Source organism: Onychostoma macrolepis, chromosome 02 (genome assembly GCF_012432095.1).
Source record: "Onychostoma macrolepis isolate SWU-2019 chromosome 02, ASM1243209v1, whole genome shotgun sequence".
NCBI classification, from domain to species: domain Eukaryota; kingdom Metazoa; phylum Chordata; class Actinopteri; order Cypriniformes; family Cyprinidae; genus Onychostoma; species Onychostoma macrolepis.
In genome coordinates, this window is record NC_081156.1 from 18,001,689 (window position 1) to 18,022,250 (window position 20,562).

Genomic DNA, 20,562 nt, shown 5'->3' on the forward strand with positions numbered 1-20,562 from the left:
CATATCTAATTAATGCATTTGAACCTCATCTCAAGTTCTGTGTTTGATCTTATGCCATTTTGTAAATCGGGCTCCTCCGGAGACGTGCCTGCATGCTTGCTGAGTACATGACTTGATAGTTCTCTCTAAGGTAGACATGAAAATGATCACATGCTTGATCGCAGAACGAGGTCTGTTCTTATTTATTTAATTTTGTCTATTAATTTATTTCATTGCCACTCCATTAAAATAGTCAAGTAGGGGTCAGAGAGTACATGAAGTGCGATGCTTTCGACTGTGAAAAGTCGTAATGTGGTTCATGTGCTAAGTTTATGAGGTCAACCATTAAGATTAATTGTCCTGACTAATGATTTAGACGAGGATGCTAATTACCAGTGATTGCACATTAAGTCAAACACAAATGTAACCCTGATATATCGTCCCTCTCTTTTTCCTCTTTAAACATTGCTCCCCTAATAACCGTTTTTGTGAAAGTCAAATACAAATACACAGTCATGTGACCTGTTTGTCACAGTAGCTGGTGACCAGTTTGAACCTCAGCTCCTCTTATAGGTCAGGTATGTTGTATAAGACTATTGTCAAAGCACCTGGCATAGCCACACACTGCTCTCTGAACAGCTGGAGGTCTTTTACCTTCTACCCGAAAGCCCTGGCTTTAGTTATCCATACAAAAGAACTGCACCTGTGTTACAATGCACCTGAGCATGTTCATTGATTACTCCTGCACCTGCATCTACTAATCAACCCATTTCAGATACTCAGGTGTCAGCAAGCACAGCCAAAAGCTAAAAAATTCTACCTCCGCAGGTAGCATACGGACTTTGGAAAGCAACAAGGCAGTCCGAATCCAGTGATTGTGTCACATCTTGTCTGCTGTGACACCTTCATCTGATCAATTTTTTTTTGTTTTGTTTTTTGGTCCGACTTTATATTAAGCCTTAACTACTATGTACTTACATCAAAAATAATGTACATTGTGTTCATATTGTATTGCAAACACTTTCACTGCTGTTGAGGTGGGATGTGAGTATGGTTAGGGACAGGTTTGGTGGTCTGGGTAGGTTTAAGGGTGGGTTAAGGTGTAAGGGATGGGTCAACAGTGTAATTATAAATGTGATAACAGAAATTAATTAAAGATGTAATTACATACAGGTAATTTTTAATCAAATATAAGTACAAGCTATAAGCATTTATGTACGCAATAAGTGCATTGTACTAAATGATTAATTTAAATGTAAGTACATAGTAGTTAAGGCCACTGAATATAAAGTGGGACGTTGTTTCAGATTTAATTTTGGCCTTTTTTTGCCTTTATTTTGATAGGGCAGTTGGTAGACAGGAAGTAAAGTGGGAGAAAGAAAGGGGGGCAGGATCAGGAAAGGTCCACGAGCCAGGATTCGAGCTCGGTACAGCCTTCACAATGATTTTTGAAGGCAGCATAAATTTTTTACCGTAATCCCATGATAGTTGAACTAAAAAAAAGATGGCACCTGCAAGTTGTGGTTGGTGGTCAATTTGTGGGTAAATGTATGTTTTTGACCAACGTTTTTCACTTTTGATGTCATTCCTAGCAAGATATTAGAATTGTAGTAATTAAATATTTGCTCTCTCAATTTTGTTGTAGATCATTGAACTAGTATGGTGCCTTCGAAGCCTATCCGAAAGCACCTTCATGTTCAAAAGCTGCATTCACATCATGTCATAATTACCATAATTCCAAGCTGACAACATGTGATGTTCTATTCAGAGCTGTTCCACGTCCTTGGACTTGGAGGTAGCACCTAAATGAATCTGACAACAGTCAGGTGGTACGGCGGTCACATGGTCCAAGTCGTAATTCTCAGAACATTCTGAGCTTACAAGTTGTAATTACGAGTTCTGCAAGCACGCAAACACTTTGGCATTGATAGTGTTGCAATAGAATTGCATAATTGAGCTCAGAGTAGAACATCAATGCAGCTAAACCCTGCCTGCACAGTCCTTTTCCTGATAGGGCAACGATGCAACAAGTCAGCTGCCTAAGCTTTCGAACGCAGCCTACATCTATATTAATCCGGTTACATTTGAAAACTTAGTTAAAGCTTTTGCAGGACAAAAATACAGTCTTAGTGTGGACAGAAGGCCAAAAAGAGGAGTTTTCAAGCCAAAGATGCCTAGTTGAGTCCTTCAGCTAAAAATGGCCACCATCATCTTTCTCAGAAGTTTGTTTCATAAACACACACACAAACATCTTGAAGCATGTTACATTTAAATGTTCAACCTACAATAATGGAATTTCGAGTTATTCCAAAATCTTTCTCTCTCTGTTATGATGATGTGCTTTCCTACTAAAATATGTGAATTGTAGTCATATTTGCATGAAATTTAATATACTGAATTGATATAAGGGAAAAATAATGCAAATGTTTATCTTTATGAATCATGTAATGATGGATTAAAAAATACAACAGGAATAATGTGAGCAGAGTCTCGTGGAGATAAAATACAAAACATTAAGCAGCATGAAGCTGCGATGAGGACAATAACATTCGTTTTGTGGATGAGTTTAAACATTAAAGCTTTTAGGAACACAGTCAGTGATAACAAATTAAACTGCTACATAGCTTAAGTTAAACTCCCTTAGCTAGCCACTAATAAAGCCTGTCTAACAAAGTAGTGAATAAGCTACACTAATGCAGACACAAAATAATATGATTTTGTGTAATGCTATTGTACTCTCACACTCAGTGTTTCTCACATAACAATTCTGTTTGGTGCTGCTAATGGCCTAGATATTACACACTTCAATCACTGGACATTGACCTCCAGTTGATTCTATAGGTTCTTGTCCACTAAGCAAACTCTTCCTATTAACGCTCAAACATGATCATTATATACCACATCAGCAGCTTTATGAGAGGCTGAGCGTTCTGGGAAAACAAACATATCTCTTAGTAAGACATTTAAACGTGCATATGCTGATAAGAGAGTAAGTTATAATGAAAACACTTTGATCTACTATTAAGTGGAAATTTTTTTTATCAGAAGTCATATGCACTTGCATAACCCCCAAAATAATGATAATTAAAAATCTTTAACTCATACTGTACTTTGGTCTTTCATTAGATCAATGCATTTATATCAACATGTTATTACCAGTGCCAGATTTGTGTATGTGTGCTGTCAATATCCTCAAAAGTAATTATTTTATTGTTAACAGAATCAGCGATGTTGTAGTGAAGACACTCAATCAGCGACAACACCAATCATGTATCCACACAGTTTGTTCATCATTCATTACGCCATGTGGCTCATCCAGCTCGCTGTCGTAAATGACTAATCACAAGTAGATGGATGAGGAAAGGAGACTGCTATTTTCAGCAAATCACAAGACCGGGTGGCTTCTGAAAAAAAAGAAAGAATAGAAAGGAGACATTTAAAACCTTAGTAAGGTTACAGATATCTCCTGAGGTTTGGATAATTTGTGGTATTAATTAATGATTTTTTTCCTTTTCATCTTAATGCTAACTGTCACTAATTAATGGGTGGCAGTTTCCTTCGCTAATGAGAGTCTGGTGAAGTGATGCAGCCCCTGAAAAAAACAGTGAGGTATTTTTTACTTGACAATAATGGTATACCCTTTTTTTAAAACATGACAAATTACACCGAATTTAAAGGAGGTGATTTTAGGCCTTAAATTAGATACTGCCATTTCTTTAAAATATAGCTTTAATTAATTTTCACTTTTAGGAATGCATTTAATATTCAGACCAAATGTACCCCACAGCGCTCATAATTTGGTCAGAAAATCTTCTAATTGTTGAATAAGAATGGCCTTGCAAATTCTGCCGTGGTTCGAGCTAAATCATTATTGGAATGACAACATTTGCACCTCTCAGCCATGGCAGCATCTGTTTAATCTCTGATGGTTTGTATCCGCTGAATTGGTCTGAGTTAATTGCAGTTTCACACTGAGGCAGAGTGGCTTCTTGTTGAATATCTAAGTGGGTCATTGTATGTTTTGTTTTGTGGGGAGCACTACATCACTCGATGGGGTATGTGTCTGTGATAGCCACAGGGTCCCCTGCAGATGATTTATGCGGATAATACTGATGCTAGTAATAATAATAACAATGTTTTATTGGAATAAGAAATGAAAGTGGGTCAGCGCTAACCGACTGATTCAGTGTCGAACCCAGGCATGCCTTCAGAGACCAGACGCATAAAGACTCATCCATCAATAACATCCACCTAAATTTAGCTTGCTGAAATATAGCATCCTGCTCCTCTGCCCAGGAATGATGGAAGAAATATGGCTTTTGCCTGCAACTGAGGTATTATTCATGAAGTCATACTTTGATTATATAACTTATTTTATAAAACAGTTCGTTCCAGTCTTTGAAATTCCTAGAGTGCTGATATACAGTTCTTTTCACTGTTTTTAGCTCTCTGCTTGTCTGAGTTTGCACTTTTCAAAAGGCTGTTAATCTGTGCATTAGTGGTGGGGTTTTTCCCACTGACCCTTTCTCAGAGTTACACTGGTATCCCAGTAGGTGGCCACTAGTGACTGACTGGTTTTTGGAATCATTCACTGAAACAATGAATTCAGAACACTGATTCATTCAAGTACAAAACAAGTAGTTGTGTCCCAAGTGACATAGTATACACTATGCACTAAAACATTTAGGGTGCTTTCACACTTGGTTCGATTGCCTAGTCCGAACCTGAATTTTATTGCTCCCCTCCCCTGCCCCCGCTGGTTTGTGTTCATACTATGCTTTTTTTTTTTGGACTTTTGCATCATCAGAGTGGCAGCGGTTTACACTTGTTACTAGAAAACGACTATGCAGAAGACGACAAAATGAATGGACGCTTGCTCGCTTCATTTTTGCACTTTGGATTAAAAAAATTCCGATTCATTTCAAGCACCAACACAGAACATCTATTTGCCACGACTGTAATGTAAAGGTTCAAAAGAACACGGGAGTCACTTTCTGCCAGCAGAATTGCGATATAAGTACAAGTAAATGCATAAATACACAGTTTGACCAATTCATACAGTACGTCATTAATAGCATGTCACTTCCGTGATTTAGTATGATCGTGTTCACATCAGAAGCGAACTGTACTGAAGTTGGCATGAATCGTACCCAAGAACACCCTTTTTAGGCAGACTTGGGTATGGTTTATGGGTGCGCACCCAGGTTTAGAAAACAGCAGTCATACTTAGTTTTCTCAGTTAATTAAGTGCATTATGCAGGTATTTGAAGTGCACTTCATATTGTTGGACTACTCACACTATATACTACTAAACAACATAGAATAGTGCATAATTATGAGAACTGTGATACACCTAGTGTCTTTATGAGTGAGTCTTTGAATAATTCACCTAACTCGTTTATTTGCCACTACTTTGTGTTCCAGCATTTCTGCTTTGAATTTGTTTGTTTTTTTCTGATTTGGCAGCACAAAAATCAACAACTGCCTCCTATTTTAGTTAATAAATATTAATTTATTTTCATTGAGCTGTTATATAAAAGCAATGATATAATCACGCTGTTGGTCTGAATATCAGCATGAATGTGATACTTTGTGACACTACTTCATTGTAGGCTTTCGGTTCATTTCTAAATGATCATATCTCATTTTCAAGAAGGACGCACTTAAACTTGTTATTGTCTTATTTTGTTAGTGTCCATTCACTCCCGAGACACTGAGGATATTTTAGACATATGTTCAATTCCCATTGGATCATGGGTTCTCATAGACTAAAGAGTATCTGCATAGAGTCATTAATAATGGACAAGCTACATTAGATTTGTATTCCCTAGATGTTCATTTTTTTTCTCTTATGAAGGTCAAAGTAGTCATGATGCTCCATTTGACAACTAGTGCAAGACATTCATCTGTCTACAAAGCCTGTGTGTGTGTGTAAATGCAGGCGTGTGCGCGCCGCTTCTGTTAGAAGTAGGATAGCTCACAGGAGAGCAGCAGGAAGAGACAGGGAGTAAAAGGTGATGACAGACTCGTGAGGATGAAAGGGTCTAACCCTGTTAACAGCCCTACCTAAAGCCTCTAAATAAATGGAGTGAAAACTAGGTGACTAACTCAAGAAGGAGTGCCACTCTCTCTGAACCGGACCAGACAAGCACAGACAGATGTATCGCCGAACTCTCTCGTTTCGTTAAACTGTCATCCCTCTGGCACAGCCCATCAGCTTCTTTGGATTAATTGTGTCTTAAGTTGTTGTCACCGTGAACTGACTAATCTGAGTCATGCATGTGTTATGCTGATAATGAGTGCTTATAAACAGAACCTAGCTGTGGGAAGTGGGAACAGGCAAGGCTAAGCTCGCGTGGGTCCTCTGGGCAGTTGGGATGCATCGCTCATGAGATCAACAATGGATATTTGAATGAAGCTAAATAATCAAGGTCAACAGGCTCAGAACACTAGGCACAGAGTGTGAAAAACCAATTTCACGAGGCCCTGATAGGAAGCTCCATTTAATATGGCACACATGCCCATTGTGAAATAGTCTTAAACCATCTATCATGCTATGAACTTACTGTTTTGAATACGGCGACACATGTAAAGCTTGTCAATCCCAGCTCTATGTCTATCCATCTATTTGAAGCCTACGGTACTGCGGAAACGTGAAACTGGTAAATGGCTGTCTCTTGACATTGTGGTCACGAAATGCTTTTGCTGAAATTGAGTAGGGCCTTTGCAACTCAACGGCAACATCAAAAAAGACAAGTGGAACCTCTAGGGAAAGGATGGTGGTTGGCTTCTTGTATTACTGACATCGCTCACCTTCCTTTGCTTCGACTTGATATTCAGTGGAAAATATTATGCACATAACATTTTATTACAAGCTTTGAGGCATGAGTTCTTTTTTTTTCATTACCACATAATACATGATGTACCATAAAGGCGGAAAAGCACCATAAGGCTTTTTTGATTTCCATCAGTGTTTGGGGCAGGCGTCCACAGCAGCTTACACAAGTCTGTGTTTAGATGTGTGCAGTACTGCACTCTTTTGTAGCTATAGCAAACATGCTTGGAGGGAAAACTAACAAAAGAAAAAGAGAAGAGAACTGGCTCTGAACTGCCTTTTTATAAAACACAAAATTGTTTGTGTTGCACTGGCTCTGCTCCTCTGTGATACACATTAGGTGTACTTTACTAAAATGAAACACTCTAAACAAACACACTTATAATGGCAGTATACTATGGTATTTCATATAAATAAATATGTTGTACTTACAGTCATGGCCAAAAATATCGGCACCCTTGGTAAATATGATCAAAGAAGGCTGTGAAAATTAATCTGCATTGTTAATCCTATTGATCTTTTATTGAAAAATTCACAAAAATCTAACCTTTCATTGGATAATAAGAATTTAAAATGGGGAAATATCATTATGAAATAATTGTTTTTCTCTAATACACATTGGCCACAATTAACGGCACCCTTTTATTCAATACTTTTTGAAACCTCCATTTGCCAGTTGAACACCTGACAAGAGATCAGAGACCATTCCTTCATCAAGAATCACTCCAGACCCTTTAGATTTCCAGCTCCATGTTGGTGCTTCTAATCTTCAGTTCACCGCACTCATTTTCTATATGGTTCAGGTCAGAGGACTGGAATGGCCAGCAGAAGCTTGGTTTTGTGCTCAGTGATTTTTGTGTTATTTTTGAGGTTTGTGTTTGGATTATTGTACGGTTGAAAGATCCAAACATGGCCCATTATAAGATTTCTAACAGAGTCAGTCACTTATTGATTTTTTATCTGTTGGTATTTGATAGAATCCATGATGCCATGTGTCTAAACAAGATGTCCAGGACCTCCAGCAGAAATATAGGCCCACAACATCAAAAATACAGCAGTATATTTCATTGTACACATTGGGTACTTTTTATCCCTGTGTTCACCAAACCCATCTTGAGTGTTTGCTGCTAAAAAGCTAATTTTTTTGTTTCATCTGACCATAGAAGCCAGTCCCATTTGCAGTTCCAGTCGTGTCCGATAAATGAAAATGCTGATATAGACACACGTCCTCTTCCAGACCGTTTCGTAACATTTTATGTTGATTGGAAATTCTTGCCCTGATGGTCGAAATGGACATTTTCACTGCTCTAGCTCTTTTCTTAAAGCCACTTCACTAATTTGTGAAGCTCAATTATATTTTGCTGCACATCAGAAATATATTATTTGGTTTTTCTCATTGTGATGGATGATTAAGGGAATTTGGGCTTTGTTTTCCCTCCTATTTATATTTCTGTGAAACAGGAAGCCATGGATGGATAATTTCATGTTCATAATCACCCTGGAGTGCTCAAAATTGTGAATATGAATGGGAATATACTTCAGAGATATTTTACTCATAGGAATTTCTAGGGGTGCCAATAATTGTGTCCAACATTTATTTGAGAAAAAACATTGGTAACACTTTCTATGAAGCCCATATTTATAATACTTTATAAGGGTATTCTTAAGGCATTATAATGAATGCATAATGCATTATTTAAAAAAAAAACTTATAATATGTTATATCATCTTATAAATAATCATAACAACAATTATAATACATTATAATGCTCACACATTTGTGGTTATAACTTTTAAGATTATGATTATTTATAACACAATGGACACCATATTAAATCTACTTTTACATTGATAATGGACTATATATCTTGACATTATTTCAGATCTGCATAGAATAATGATCAGAGTGTTATTTGAGTGTTCCCTGTGAGGCTAATATTATTTTTGATGTGAACTAGTTAATACTTTCAACTGAAGAAAAAAAAATGCAATGTTTATATGTTAGATTATATTTTATTTTGATGGTCCTGATATTAACTGATATTACTGATATTAAAATTAAAATAGTTCAAAGCAAATGTGTCATATTACACATTCATCTGATTTGATATCTGATCTTATGGCTGTTTGAGAGAAAAAAATATATATTACTATTATTATTACTATACTTATAAGTGGTCATTGGTGGCGTTAAGTAAAGTAGCATAAGAAAGATGGCAAGATATGAGACTTATAATACATTATAACTATGAGAAATTTAATCCATTGTAATTTAAGTGGATGCAACGTGTTCACTGTGTGTTATAAATCATCATACTCTTAAAAGCTATAACCACTAATAAGTAAATATTATAATACATTAAAACTGTTCTTATGAATATTCATAAGATGATATAACATCATATAAGGTTTTTAACAATGCATTATGCATTCATTATAATGCCTTAAAAATACCCTTATAATGTATTATAAATATGGGCTTCATAGAAAGTTTTACCAAAACATTTATTTCATGATATTTCCCCCAATTTTAAATTCTTATTATCCAATGAAAGGTTCGATTTTTGTGAATTTTTTAAATAAAAGATCAAAAGAATTAACAATGCAGATTAATTTTCACAGCATTCTTTGATCATATTTACCAAGGATGCCGATATTTTTGGCCATGACTGTATATCTTTACTCTCTTTTTGTCATTAGTAGTGACTGAATGTGTCAGAGCTCTTTTAGGTGACACCAGTATATGAACAATCATAAATTTATGTAAATGTAATGAAGTGACAAAGAGTATCTGAGGTATGTTTAGAATTTTCCAATGGAAAATAAGAATCGCATAACTTATTAGAAGATGCAGAGGTGGAAAAAAAGAAGCTTGTGTTACTTGCCGTTTCTTTGTAATTACTTGCGAAATTTACTAGCAATTTGGAAATGAAAATAGCTTCTACACCAAATTTGTTTCAGTGTAGGCAGTCAAAGTGTTATTTCAACATGCGCCCAATTTTGGTAAAAGTCATTATAAACAATTTAAATAATATAAAATGCATTAAAATATAATGGTGATGAATATGGAAATACAAACTGGCTGATATTCCACTAGAAAATATAAATGTAAAAAACATTTTTTAAATAAAAATAAAAAAATAAAATGTTTTATTATAAAATGTGCTTTTACTTGTTAAAGTCCAGTAGAAAATTTGTAGTATGTTATGTCCAGAGCCATAGAGAGAGAGAGTTGCGACAACTCCGTTGACTCCAATGGACCATTTTTTTGCAGCAATGGCGGATCATGGAGCAGCTCAATAGTTCCCGGAAGTTAGCTCTCATACTATCAGCGCCATAGAGATGCAGCAGAAGAGACCGCTGTGATGAACTTTTAAAAGGTAAGACATTTATAGAACAAAATTGCATATTATCAGCATAGCTAATCAAATTACCTTGTGCATTAAAACAGATTATTATTAGATTATTCCTCACTTAATTAGTAGATTTATGGGATGTTATTCATTCTCTTCAGACAGTTTCATTCGTTGTTGTGTAATTAAGGCATTTAAACATGATTTCTGCTGCTGGGAAGTTATTTAATAGATTTAGATTTATTGCAAAGGATGCTGATGGACCTGAGTGAGAATAAAAAAAGTTTAAAATAGGCGAGCAGTTTTCATTTCAGAATCATGCTAGGCTAAATTTCCAAAAATGTATTATATAGGCCTACCACTACTATTTTATAGAAGTAATCACAATAAACCTGTACTGTATTACTGTATTTTATACTTAAATGTCTTAGCTACTGTAGAAGCACTGTGTTGAAGGAGCAGATGCCACAGGACTGAAATGTGATGGAGCATCACTTAACCATTTCTCCTGTGTTTTTCTCCTTCTCTATCTTGCTTTCAGAACAAGAACCACCTGAAGACTCCCTGTAATGAGATATCACCCTCACAATGAGTCTCTTCGCTGGGTTTGGTCTTTCAGGATGAAAGTCTTTCCCTGTTCTTTGTGAAAAATTTCCAGTTCTCAGACATGATTACATCACATTTTGTTGGTGTAATCTATAGATTGCTCCTGCTGACTATATCCAGCCTCTTATGAAGACTTCAGATGACCAGCACCTGTGAAGAGATGATGCCAGGCCTTGAGAGGACTTCAGATGAAGCTGACTCTGACTCTGAATAAACCATTGCTTTAATTTGTTCATTGTTTCTGAACTCATGACATTATTTAACTGCATGATTTGTATAGCCTAATTTTAGAACATTTCTGCCATATGAACATTACTTTGACACAGTTACACCTGTTAACAGAACTCTTATTTGTAATGTAGAGACATTCATTTTCTGTAAAGCTGCTTTGAAACAATGTTTGTAATAAAAAGTGCTATACAAATAAATGTGAATTGAACAAAACTTGATGCATCATTTTCTCTCCTCTCCATGTCAGTAGGGAAACCATACATTCATACTCCTTTCTGTGAGTGACTGGAGCGCTCCCATGCAGCACAGCAAACTATAGTGGAGACTGCTCAAGGACAGCATGCTTTATAGTATGTAAATAAGTGCATAACAAAAGTTAACATACATAAAATATATGATTAAATGGGTAAAAATGTTTTAAGTTATTTTATATTTGAATATACTACAAATATATATTTATATATTAATAATGGAGGGGTGCACAAGAATCAAAAACATTAAAAGAGATTAATTCCCACTTAATCTTAAAATATCTTCACTTATTTGGAATGAATTTTCAAAGACAACAAATTTTACATTCACCATGAGATTAATAAAACGACATTAAGATGTGATTGCACTTGACTAACATACAAATTGTTAGAAAACACACACACACACACATAATTATATTTATACAGAGAGGCTGAAGTTACCTTGGTAAAAGACCACAATGTCGTTTATATACAGGTGCTGGTCATATAATTAGAATATCATCAAAAAGTTGATTTATTTCACTAATTCCATTAAAAAAGTGAAACTTGTATATTATATTCATTCATTACACACAGACTGATATATTTCAAATGTTTATTTCTTTTAATTTTGATGATTAGAGATTACAGCTCATGAAAGTCAAAAATCAGTATCTCAAAATATTAGAATATTTACATTTGAGTTTGAATAAATGACCATCCCTACAGTATAAATTCTGGGTATCTCTTGTTCTTTGAAACCACAATAATGGGGAAGACTGCTGACTTGGCAATGATCCAGAAGATGAACATTGACACGCTCCACAAAGAGGGTAAGTCACAGAAGGTCATTACTGAAAGGTGTGGCTGTTTACAGAGTGCTGTATCAAAGCATATTAAATGCAAAGTTGACTGGAAGGAAGAATTTGGGTAGGAAAAGGTGCACAAGCAACAGGGATGACCGCAAGCTTGAGAATACAGTCAAGCAAAGCCGATTCAAACACTTGGGAGAGTTTCACAAGGAGTGAACTGAAGCTGGAGTCAGTGCATCAAGAGTCACCACGCTCAGACGTCTTCAGGAAAAGGGCTACCAAGCCACTTCTGAACCAGAGACAACGTCAGAAGCATCTTACCTGGGCTGTGGAGAAAAGAACTGGACTGTTGCTCAGTGGTCCAAAGTCCTCTTTTCAGATGAAAGTAAATTTTACATTTCATTTGGAAATCAAGGTCCCAGAGTCTGGAGGAAGAGTGGAGAGGCACAGAATCCATGTTGCTTGAAGTCCAGTGTGAAGTTTCCACAGTCAGTGATGATTTGGGCTGCCATGTCATCTGCTGGTGTTGGTCCACTGTGTTTTCTGAAGTCCACAGTCAACGCAGCCATCTACCAGGAAATTTTAAAGCACTTCATGCTTCCTTCTGTTGACGAGCTTTATGGAGATGCTGATTTCATTTTCCAGCAGGACTTGGCACCTGTCCACACTGCCAAAGGTACCAAAAGCTGGTTCAATGACCATAGTGTTACTGTGCTTGATTGGCCAGCAAACTCGCCTGACCTGAACCCCATAGAGAATCTATGGGGTATTGTCAAGAGGAAGATGAGAGACACCAGACCCAACAATGCAGATGAGCTGAAGGCCACAATCAGAGCAACCTGGGCTCTCATAACACCTGAGCAGTGCCACAGACTGATCGACTCCATGCCACGCCGCATTGCTGCAGTAATTCAGGCAAAAGGAGCCCCAACTAAGTATTGAGTGCTGTACATGCTCATACTTTTCATTTTCATACTTTTCAGTTGGCCAAGATTTCTAAAAATCCTTTCTTTGTATTGGTCTTAAGTAATATTCTAATATTTTGAGATACTGATTTTTGACTTTCATGAGCTTTAAGCTCATGAAAATTAAAAGAAAATTAAAAGAAATAAACATTTGAAATATATCAGTCTGTGTGTAATGAATGAATATAATATACAATTTTCACTTTTTGAATGGAATTAGTGAAATAAATTAACTTTTTGATGATATTAGCGGATTTTATCTTTTAAAAGCAACACTGATACAGCTACATATACTATGTATACATTATTTTATAAATAATGTAAATAAAGTATTTTATTGTCTACTAATTACCAAAAATGGCAGTTCTGTCTCGCTAACTCAATGCATTCCAATTGCCCGCTATTAACTTCCTGGAACTATTGAGGTCTACGTGAATCACGTGACGATCGAGCGTTTTGAACTTCTGTTGTCGCAACTCTGTCTCTCTATGGCTCTGGTTATGTCTAACTTTCATTTTTATTGCTCGAAGCAGAACGGGACACACACATGTATATAATAATAATAATAGTAATAGTAATAGATTTGTGGGGTCATGTAATAAAAATAAAATAAAATACAAATAAATTATGGGGTCATGTAATAGTAACAATAATTATAAAAAATAATAATAATAGATTTGTGGGATCATGTTGTAATAATAATAATTATTATTATTATTATGATTATTATGATGATTATTATAATTATTATTGTTGTTGTTTTAATTTGGTGTCATATTTCATCATAAGCTGCCTGAGTGCATCTTTTACACATTTCTCTTGAATAGACAGCAGTATCTGGTCGATCCACAAGGTGGCAACACTCACAGTTTGGCCATTTCATTCAAGTACTAAGAACAACATAGAAATGGAGATAAAGACAACAGAAGACAAATGTGGAACAACAATGTGCGAGAACAAAGGTTCTTGTATTTGTACAACTCGCATTCGAAAGAGTCTAAAGACGACACAAATCATAGACAGTGCGCGCATGTGCAAACGCATTCTCATATTCAACAACACTCGAATATGCATGCACAAAATGTAGCAGCAGACGAGAAAACAAAGATTTCACTGGTCTTTTGTTCTAGGTGTCCTACTTGTCAGATAAAAGCAGTGACTGAATAACCTAAAACCCACATTATGAAGCACATTTTTGTTTTGTTGTGTGTCTTGTTAGATAAAACAAGGACTGAATAACCCCAAACCCACATTATAAAACGAAATTTTGTTTTGTTGGGCCAAGCACGAAATCTGGATCTTTTTGTATATCAGTGCTAAAGCTGACACTTGCTGTGGGCAGAGCAAATACAGTTGAGCCTCCTTCAGGTGTAGGTGTGTGTTGACCATGTCTGAGATCCTGTCCTGCTGTTTTCACAGCTAGCTCTAAAACCTATTAATTTAATTTTGTGATGCAGCCTACACTCCTGTCAGGAGAAATATAATTAACAGGGTTTTGTTGCTGGTGTCTGCAACCATCTCTCTTACAGTCTAACTCACACATTTATATAATGAGCAGCCTCCTACATGACAGCTTGTGGTTGTGAATTATGACCATAAACAGCAGCCCTGTGGTTAAACTTCCTCACTGATATAATGAATATACTCACAGAAACATGATGGCTTGTGGTCTTGAATTAAAGTGCTTGTTTCAGTCCAAAATCTGGTGTGAATAAACAAACAGGACAGGCTTTGTTGAGAGATGTAATCAAGAAAAGAGCATTATGGGATTGTTTCATGCACTTGAACTGTGATGATTTCCATGTGCCATAATTGCTGTTACTGGCAAGCTGTAAGAAATTTCTCCATCGACTCCACCCACATATTTTCAAACAAAAAGCTTTTGTTTTAGCCTGAGAGCTAATGAAGCTGGGTCATACATTTTTAGCATTTTATAATGGTAATCAATGATTCCTTCAAACCAAAACAGTCATAATTTAGTTTTATATGACCATTTTTCACCTTCTTTCCAACCTCTTTAGTCCCCTTTACACCTCCTGTGTGACCTAAATTCATTCATTTTCAATGAAAGCTGGCAACATGAGCACACTGTAAAAAGTGCTAAGTTGACTTAACTTAAAAAAATTGAGGAAACCCGTTGCCTTAAATTTTTTAAGTAAATGATAATTAAAAAAATATATAAGTTAAGTGAATTGTCAAGTTCACTTAACCTTTTTTTATTATTATTATTATTTACTTAATAATTTTAAGGCAATGAGTTTCCTCAATTTTTTTAAGTTAAGTCAACTTAGCACTTTTTACAGTGCAATAACAACCGTTGGCGACATGATATGGTCATGTACTGCAACATGCCAAAGCAGAGTGTAAATTTATGGACTCCTATTATGGTTTCTTTATAATGCTTTGTTAGGAGCTTGACAGTTGTTGTTTACCATGAACTATTATGTGAAAAAAAGATCTATATGACGAATGCCTAAAAATCTATATATTCATCTATCTATCTATCTAGTATACTCTTTATTACTTCAACATAACTACATTTCTGAACACCATAGGCGGAAATGGTGTGTACATGTGGGCAGTTGTGCTAATGTATTTCTCATTTTTAGTTTCAACAATAGTTTTTTGTTTGTTTGTTTTGTTTTGTTTTTTATGTATGTATCCTGTTAGAACTCAGAACATACAATTCAAAACGTACTTTTCATCACATTATAATCATATTATATTTTTTTGTTAGTTTTGTTTTGTTTAGTCTGTTTTTGGTAAGGTTACGACTTTGGTTGGTTTTATGTTAAGTTAAGCTTTTAGAAAAGAAATATGTTTGTAAAAGGTAAATTAGAGGTGAATTCTCTTTCTAATTGTACATGAGTTTGAATCAGATTCAGTTAGATGGTCAGTTTACACCCAGATGGTGCATCTTACCCACTGACTTTGATCAACTTACCCCTAACCTTGGGCAAATTGAGCCATGGGAACATTTGAATATGAGAAGCCATATTTTTAGATCCCTTTGTCATACATTCTGATAATTAAAATGCTAGGAATCATCCTGAAATTACTTTAGATACTTTCATTGCACTTCTGCCTTTTTTCCCTTACTTTGAGTACCACATAAGTTAAAAAAGGCTCATCTTACCCCACTCTCCCCATATACTTGAACAAAGCCAAAATCAAACCAGCTCATCAGTACATCATCAACATTTTTACACAAACCACATCCAGTATCACATCGGGATTTTTTTATTATTATTATTATTATTTTATCAGCTATTGTGATAATGCATTGTGCAAACATCTAGCACTGCTTGTCACATCACATAGCCATTTGCATAGATTACAGGTGAAAAAGACAGCTTTGATATGATAGCGTGTGTGTGTCACTTTCTCAGAGACTCTGTTCTCGTGTGGCTTGCAGCGGGGGTGGGCCGAGCCCCCATATCGCTCCCATCAGTACATTACATATATGTTCATTTCCATTTCCCCTCTAATTTGAGTTTCTCTTTGTATCTAGGAAATTCAATCCAAATTTCGGGAGACAGCCATCATGTTGGTAATTACGCTGAAGTCTGGACGTAATTAATTTTATTGGACCAGTTAATCGATTCCTGATGAAAAGGGAGATTAAACTGATAGCTCTCCTCTCCATTCATCGGGGCTCCTCCCTCCCTGATTTGGGCACGCACACACGCTTTGGCTAAGCCATTACTCCTAAATGAATCTGTAGCGTGTCGCTGGCTGTGAGCCAGGGCAGATAAAATGCTCAGACTGTCTCAGTCCCAGCAGCTTGATCTTTCGGAGAGCGACCCAATCGTGTGACTGTCAGTGGTGAATTCTTCATGCACGATGTCTAAACAGGTGTGGTGCATCTATTAATCAGGAGCAGGCATCGGTGTGCATTGCTCATAGTTTGATGTGGGTCGTAATTTAGTTACCGGGTGAACTGGTGTCATTTTTCACAAGCTCTATGGCGAAGCAATATTGTGCTCCATTCAGTCTTTTCACATTGACTATGTGAACTAATTGCCAAAAGCGGCGATAATAAGGCCCCTAATGCGATAACATACAAATTAAACTTATCGCTCTAAATGATGAAGCACAAAGAGTCGCGAGCGAGCGAGCTAAATCAATTTAGTAAGAGTAGCGTGTTTGGGAAAAGGAAGGAAAATGACAAGGGAGATCACGGCGGCTGCTGTTGGGGAAGTGCAGATCCTGGGCAAATGTGAATAAATCCGGCAGCTTGGTTTAATGATGAGAGACAGCGTTCCGAGTGCCTTCTGGCAGTTTTGTATTACCTGCTAAAATGAGCTGACATTTGCATTTGAAAATCCTCCCTTCTGAAAAGATACAATTAATTCTCAACACCTAATGGTATTTGCTTGGCAAATCTGTGGCACGTCATGCTCAAATTTAAGCCCTCTGTTGAGTATCTTGGCAGTAAATTTGTTCTGAACATGCAAGTTTCCTGTCCAATCTTCCAATCTAGTCACCTTGGAGCTCCTCGCAGACCTTGCCGCTCCTTTGTGGAGGCAGTACACAAAATTTGATATTCCATGTTTTGTCATTCTCATTGGAGGACTTTATGTATTAGTTCCATTGTCAGGCTGTTCTCCAGGCACAGGAGGTGATTCTTGGCCAGATTTAGCTACACAGAAAAATGATGAAATAGCTGTGACATGTCAAGATGTTTCACTATTCTTGTAAACATCTGCTATCAGACAATACAATGTCTGGCATACAGCCTGGTTGTTTTCAGGGTTTCGAAAATGGAGACAGCAATTCACCATCAGTCCACGTTGAAATGCCTGTACAATGCCTTTTACTTACTCGATACGTTCAGCTGCTTAGCGATATTATATGAGTGGAAAACAGTATTTAGTAAAGCCTGAACAGATTGTTCTACAGTCCTCATTGGATGAAAGAAAATGAAGAGACTTTCAGAGACAATTTCTTAATCATTTCAATTAGAGGAACTTTGAGAAATGCCATATCTCAGTAGCACAGACAGTCAACCATTAGATTGTCACACACACAAAACTTCACACAATTTCTTTAAAAAAACCTTTCATTTTGCTTAAACAGTATATGGAAGTAGAAACAGAGACTTGTTTTGACATAAGAACTGCAAATGCAGTGTTCAAATACATTTACCCAGGTTGGGAGGTTGTGCAATGTTACAAAATAGAAACAGGGATGAAATCGCTATCATAAATGACCATTATAATTTGATTGATGTAAAAGTACACATTATTTTTTTATTGGTAGCATATGTTTTATGTATTTAATCAATAATTTTGAATTTTTGCCATTTTACTAATATATATATATATATATATATATATATATATATATACACACTGTATATATTACTTTTTAGAACTAAAATGCTTTGAATGACATTGGATGGAATTGGGGGACATTGATATATAATTATTATTATTATTTTTTTTTTTAAGTATGTTTGACTATCAAAACAAATGCATAAACTAAATTTAAATGGGTGCCTATATTTTCTATAATGTACAGCCCACCAACACATTCTCACTCCCAACCTGTGGGTAATTGGTCAGGACCCCTTGGTGTCACTTTCTAATGTGCTGGATACCCTTTTATTGTCGTTTTTAGGTGCAGGGAACTCCATTGCTTTGAATTGCCAGCCTTATGCATCATTTAATTCTTTGCATGCATTTGTACAAGTAGTCATTATTATATTTTTGAGCACCTAACTATATCAGATGAAGACTGAGATTGCTTTTGACATAAATTAATTGTTTAGCTTCGAAAATTTTGAAATATTTGTCATTTTTTAATAAAATGTGACTGTAGTTACATCTGCCTGTTATATCTGTTATATATTATGTGTTTTATTTTGAGAAATGGTTTGGTTTAGGGTTATGGGGTAGAGTTAGTTGCTCATAAATGTCTAAATAATGTAAATAAATTCACATTTACATTTACAAAAAAATAAAAAATGAATAAATATACTGTATATATATACAGGTGCTGGTCATATAATTAGAAAATATAATTCATTATTTATTTCACTAATTCCATTCAAAAAGTGAAACTTGTATATTATATTCATTCATTACACACAGACTGATATATTTCAAATGTTTATTTCTTTTAATTTTGATGATTAGAGCTTACAGCTCATGAAAGTCAAAAAGCTTCCCTAACCCTAACCCTAATCTTCAGGAAAAGGGCTACCAAGCCACTTCTGAACCAGAGACAACGTCAGAAGCATCTTACCTGGGCTGTGGAGAAAAAGAACTGGACTGTTACTCAGTGGTCCAAAGTCCTCTTTTCAGATGAAAGTAAATTTTACATTTCATTTGGAAATCAAGGTCCCAGAGTCTGAAAGAAGAGTGGAGAGGCACAGAATCCATGTTGCTTGAAGTCCAGTGTGAAGTTTCCACAGTCAGTGATGATTTGGGCTGCCATGTCATCTGCTGGTGTTGGTCCACTGTGTTTTCTGAAGTCCACAGTCAACGCAGCCATCTACCAGGAAATTTTAGAGCACTTCATGCTTCCTTCTGTTGACAAGCTTTATGGAGATGCTGATTTCATTTTCCAGCAGGACTTGGCACCTGCCCACACTGCCAAAGGTACCAAAAGCTGGTTCAATGACCATAGTGTTACTGTGCTTGATTGGCCAGCAAACTCGCCTGACCTGAACCCCATAGAGAATCTGTGGGGTATTGTCAAGAGGAAGATGAGAGACACCAGACCCAACAATGCAGATGAGCTGAAGGCCACAATCAGAGCAACCTGGGCTCTCATAACACCTGAGCAGTGCCACAGACTGATCGACTCCATGCCACACCGAATTGCTGCAGTAATTCAGGCAAAAGGAGCCCCAACTAAGTATTGAGTGCTGTACATGCTCATACTTTTCATTTTCATACTTTTCAGTTGGCCAAGATTTCTAAAAATCCTTTCTTTGTATTGGTCTTAAGTAATATTCTAATTTTCTGAGATACTGAATTTGGGATTTTCCTTAGTTGTCAGTTATAATAATCAAAATTAAAAGAAATAAACATTTGAAATATATCAGTCTGTGTGTAATGAATGAATATAATATACAAGTTTCACTTTTTTAATGGAATTAGTGAAATAAATCAACTTTTTGATGATATTCTAATTATATGACCAGCACCTGTATATAAATATATATATATATATATATATATATATATATATATATGGATGTTCAAATTGAAAGCATATAATGTCATAATGACAGTATTATTAATTTCTTGATTAATTTCTTGACCTTCTCCAAATGTTTGTCATTGAAAGCAATGGGGTTCCCCGCACATTGAAAAATGATGCTAAAGGGGTATCCAGTGCACTAAAAAGTGATACCAAGGGGTCCTGACCAAGCGTCCATATGTGACGAGTTGGGAGTGAGAATGTGGGGTAGGTAGAAACAACAGCACTCTTTGTGCTTGATGTTAATTTACAGTTGCAGATTTCAAAAAATAAATGTTGAAAAAGCGTAACATAATATCACATTAAATTTACTAAAGCAAAAAACAGTGTGATTTA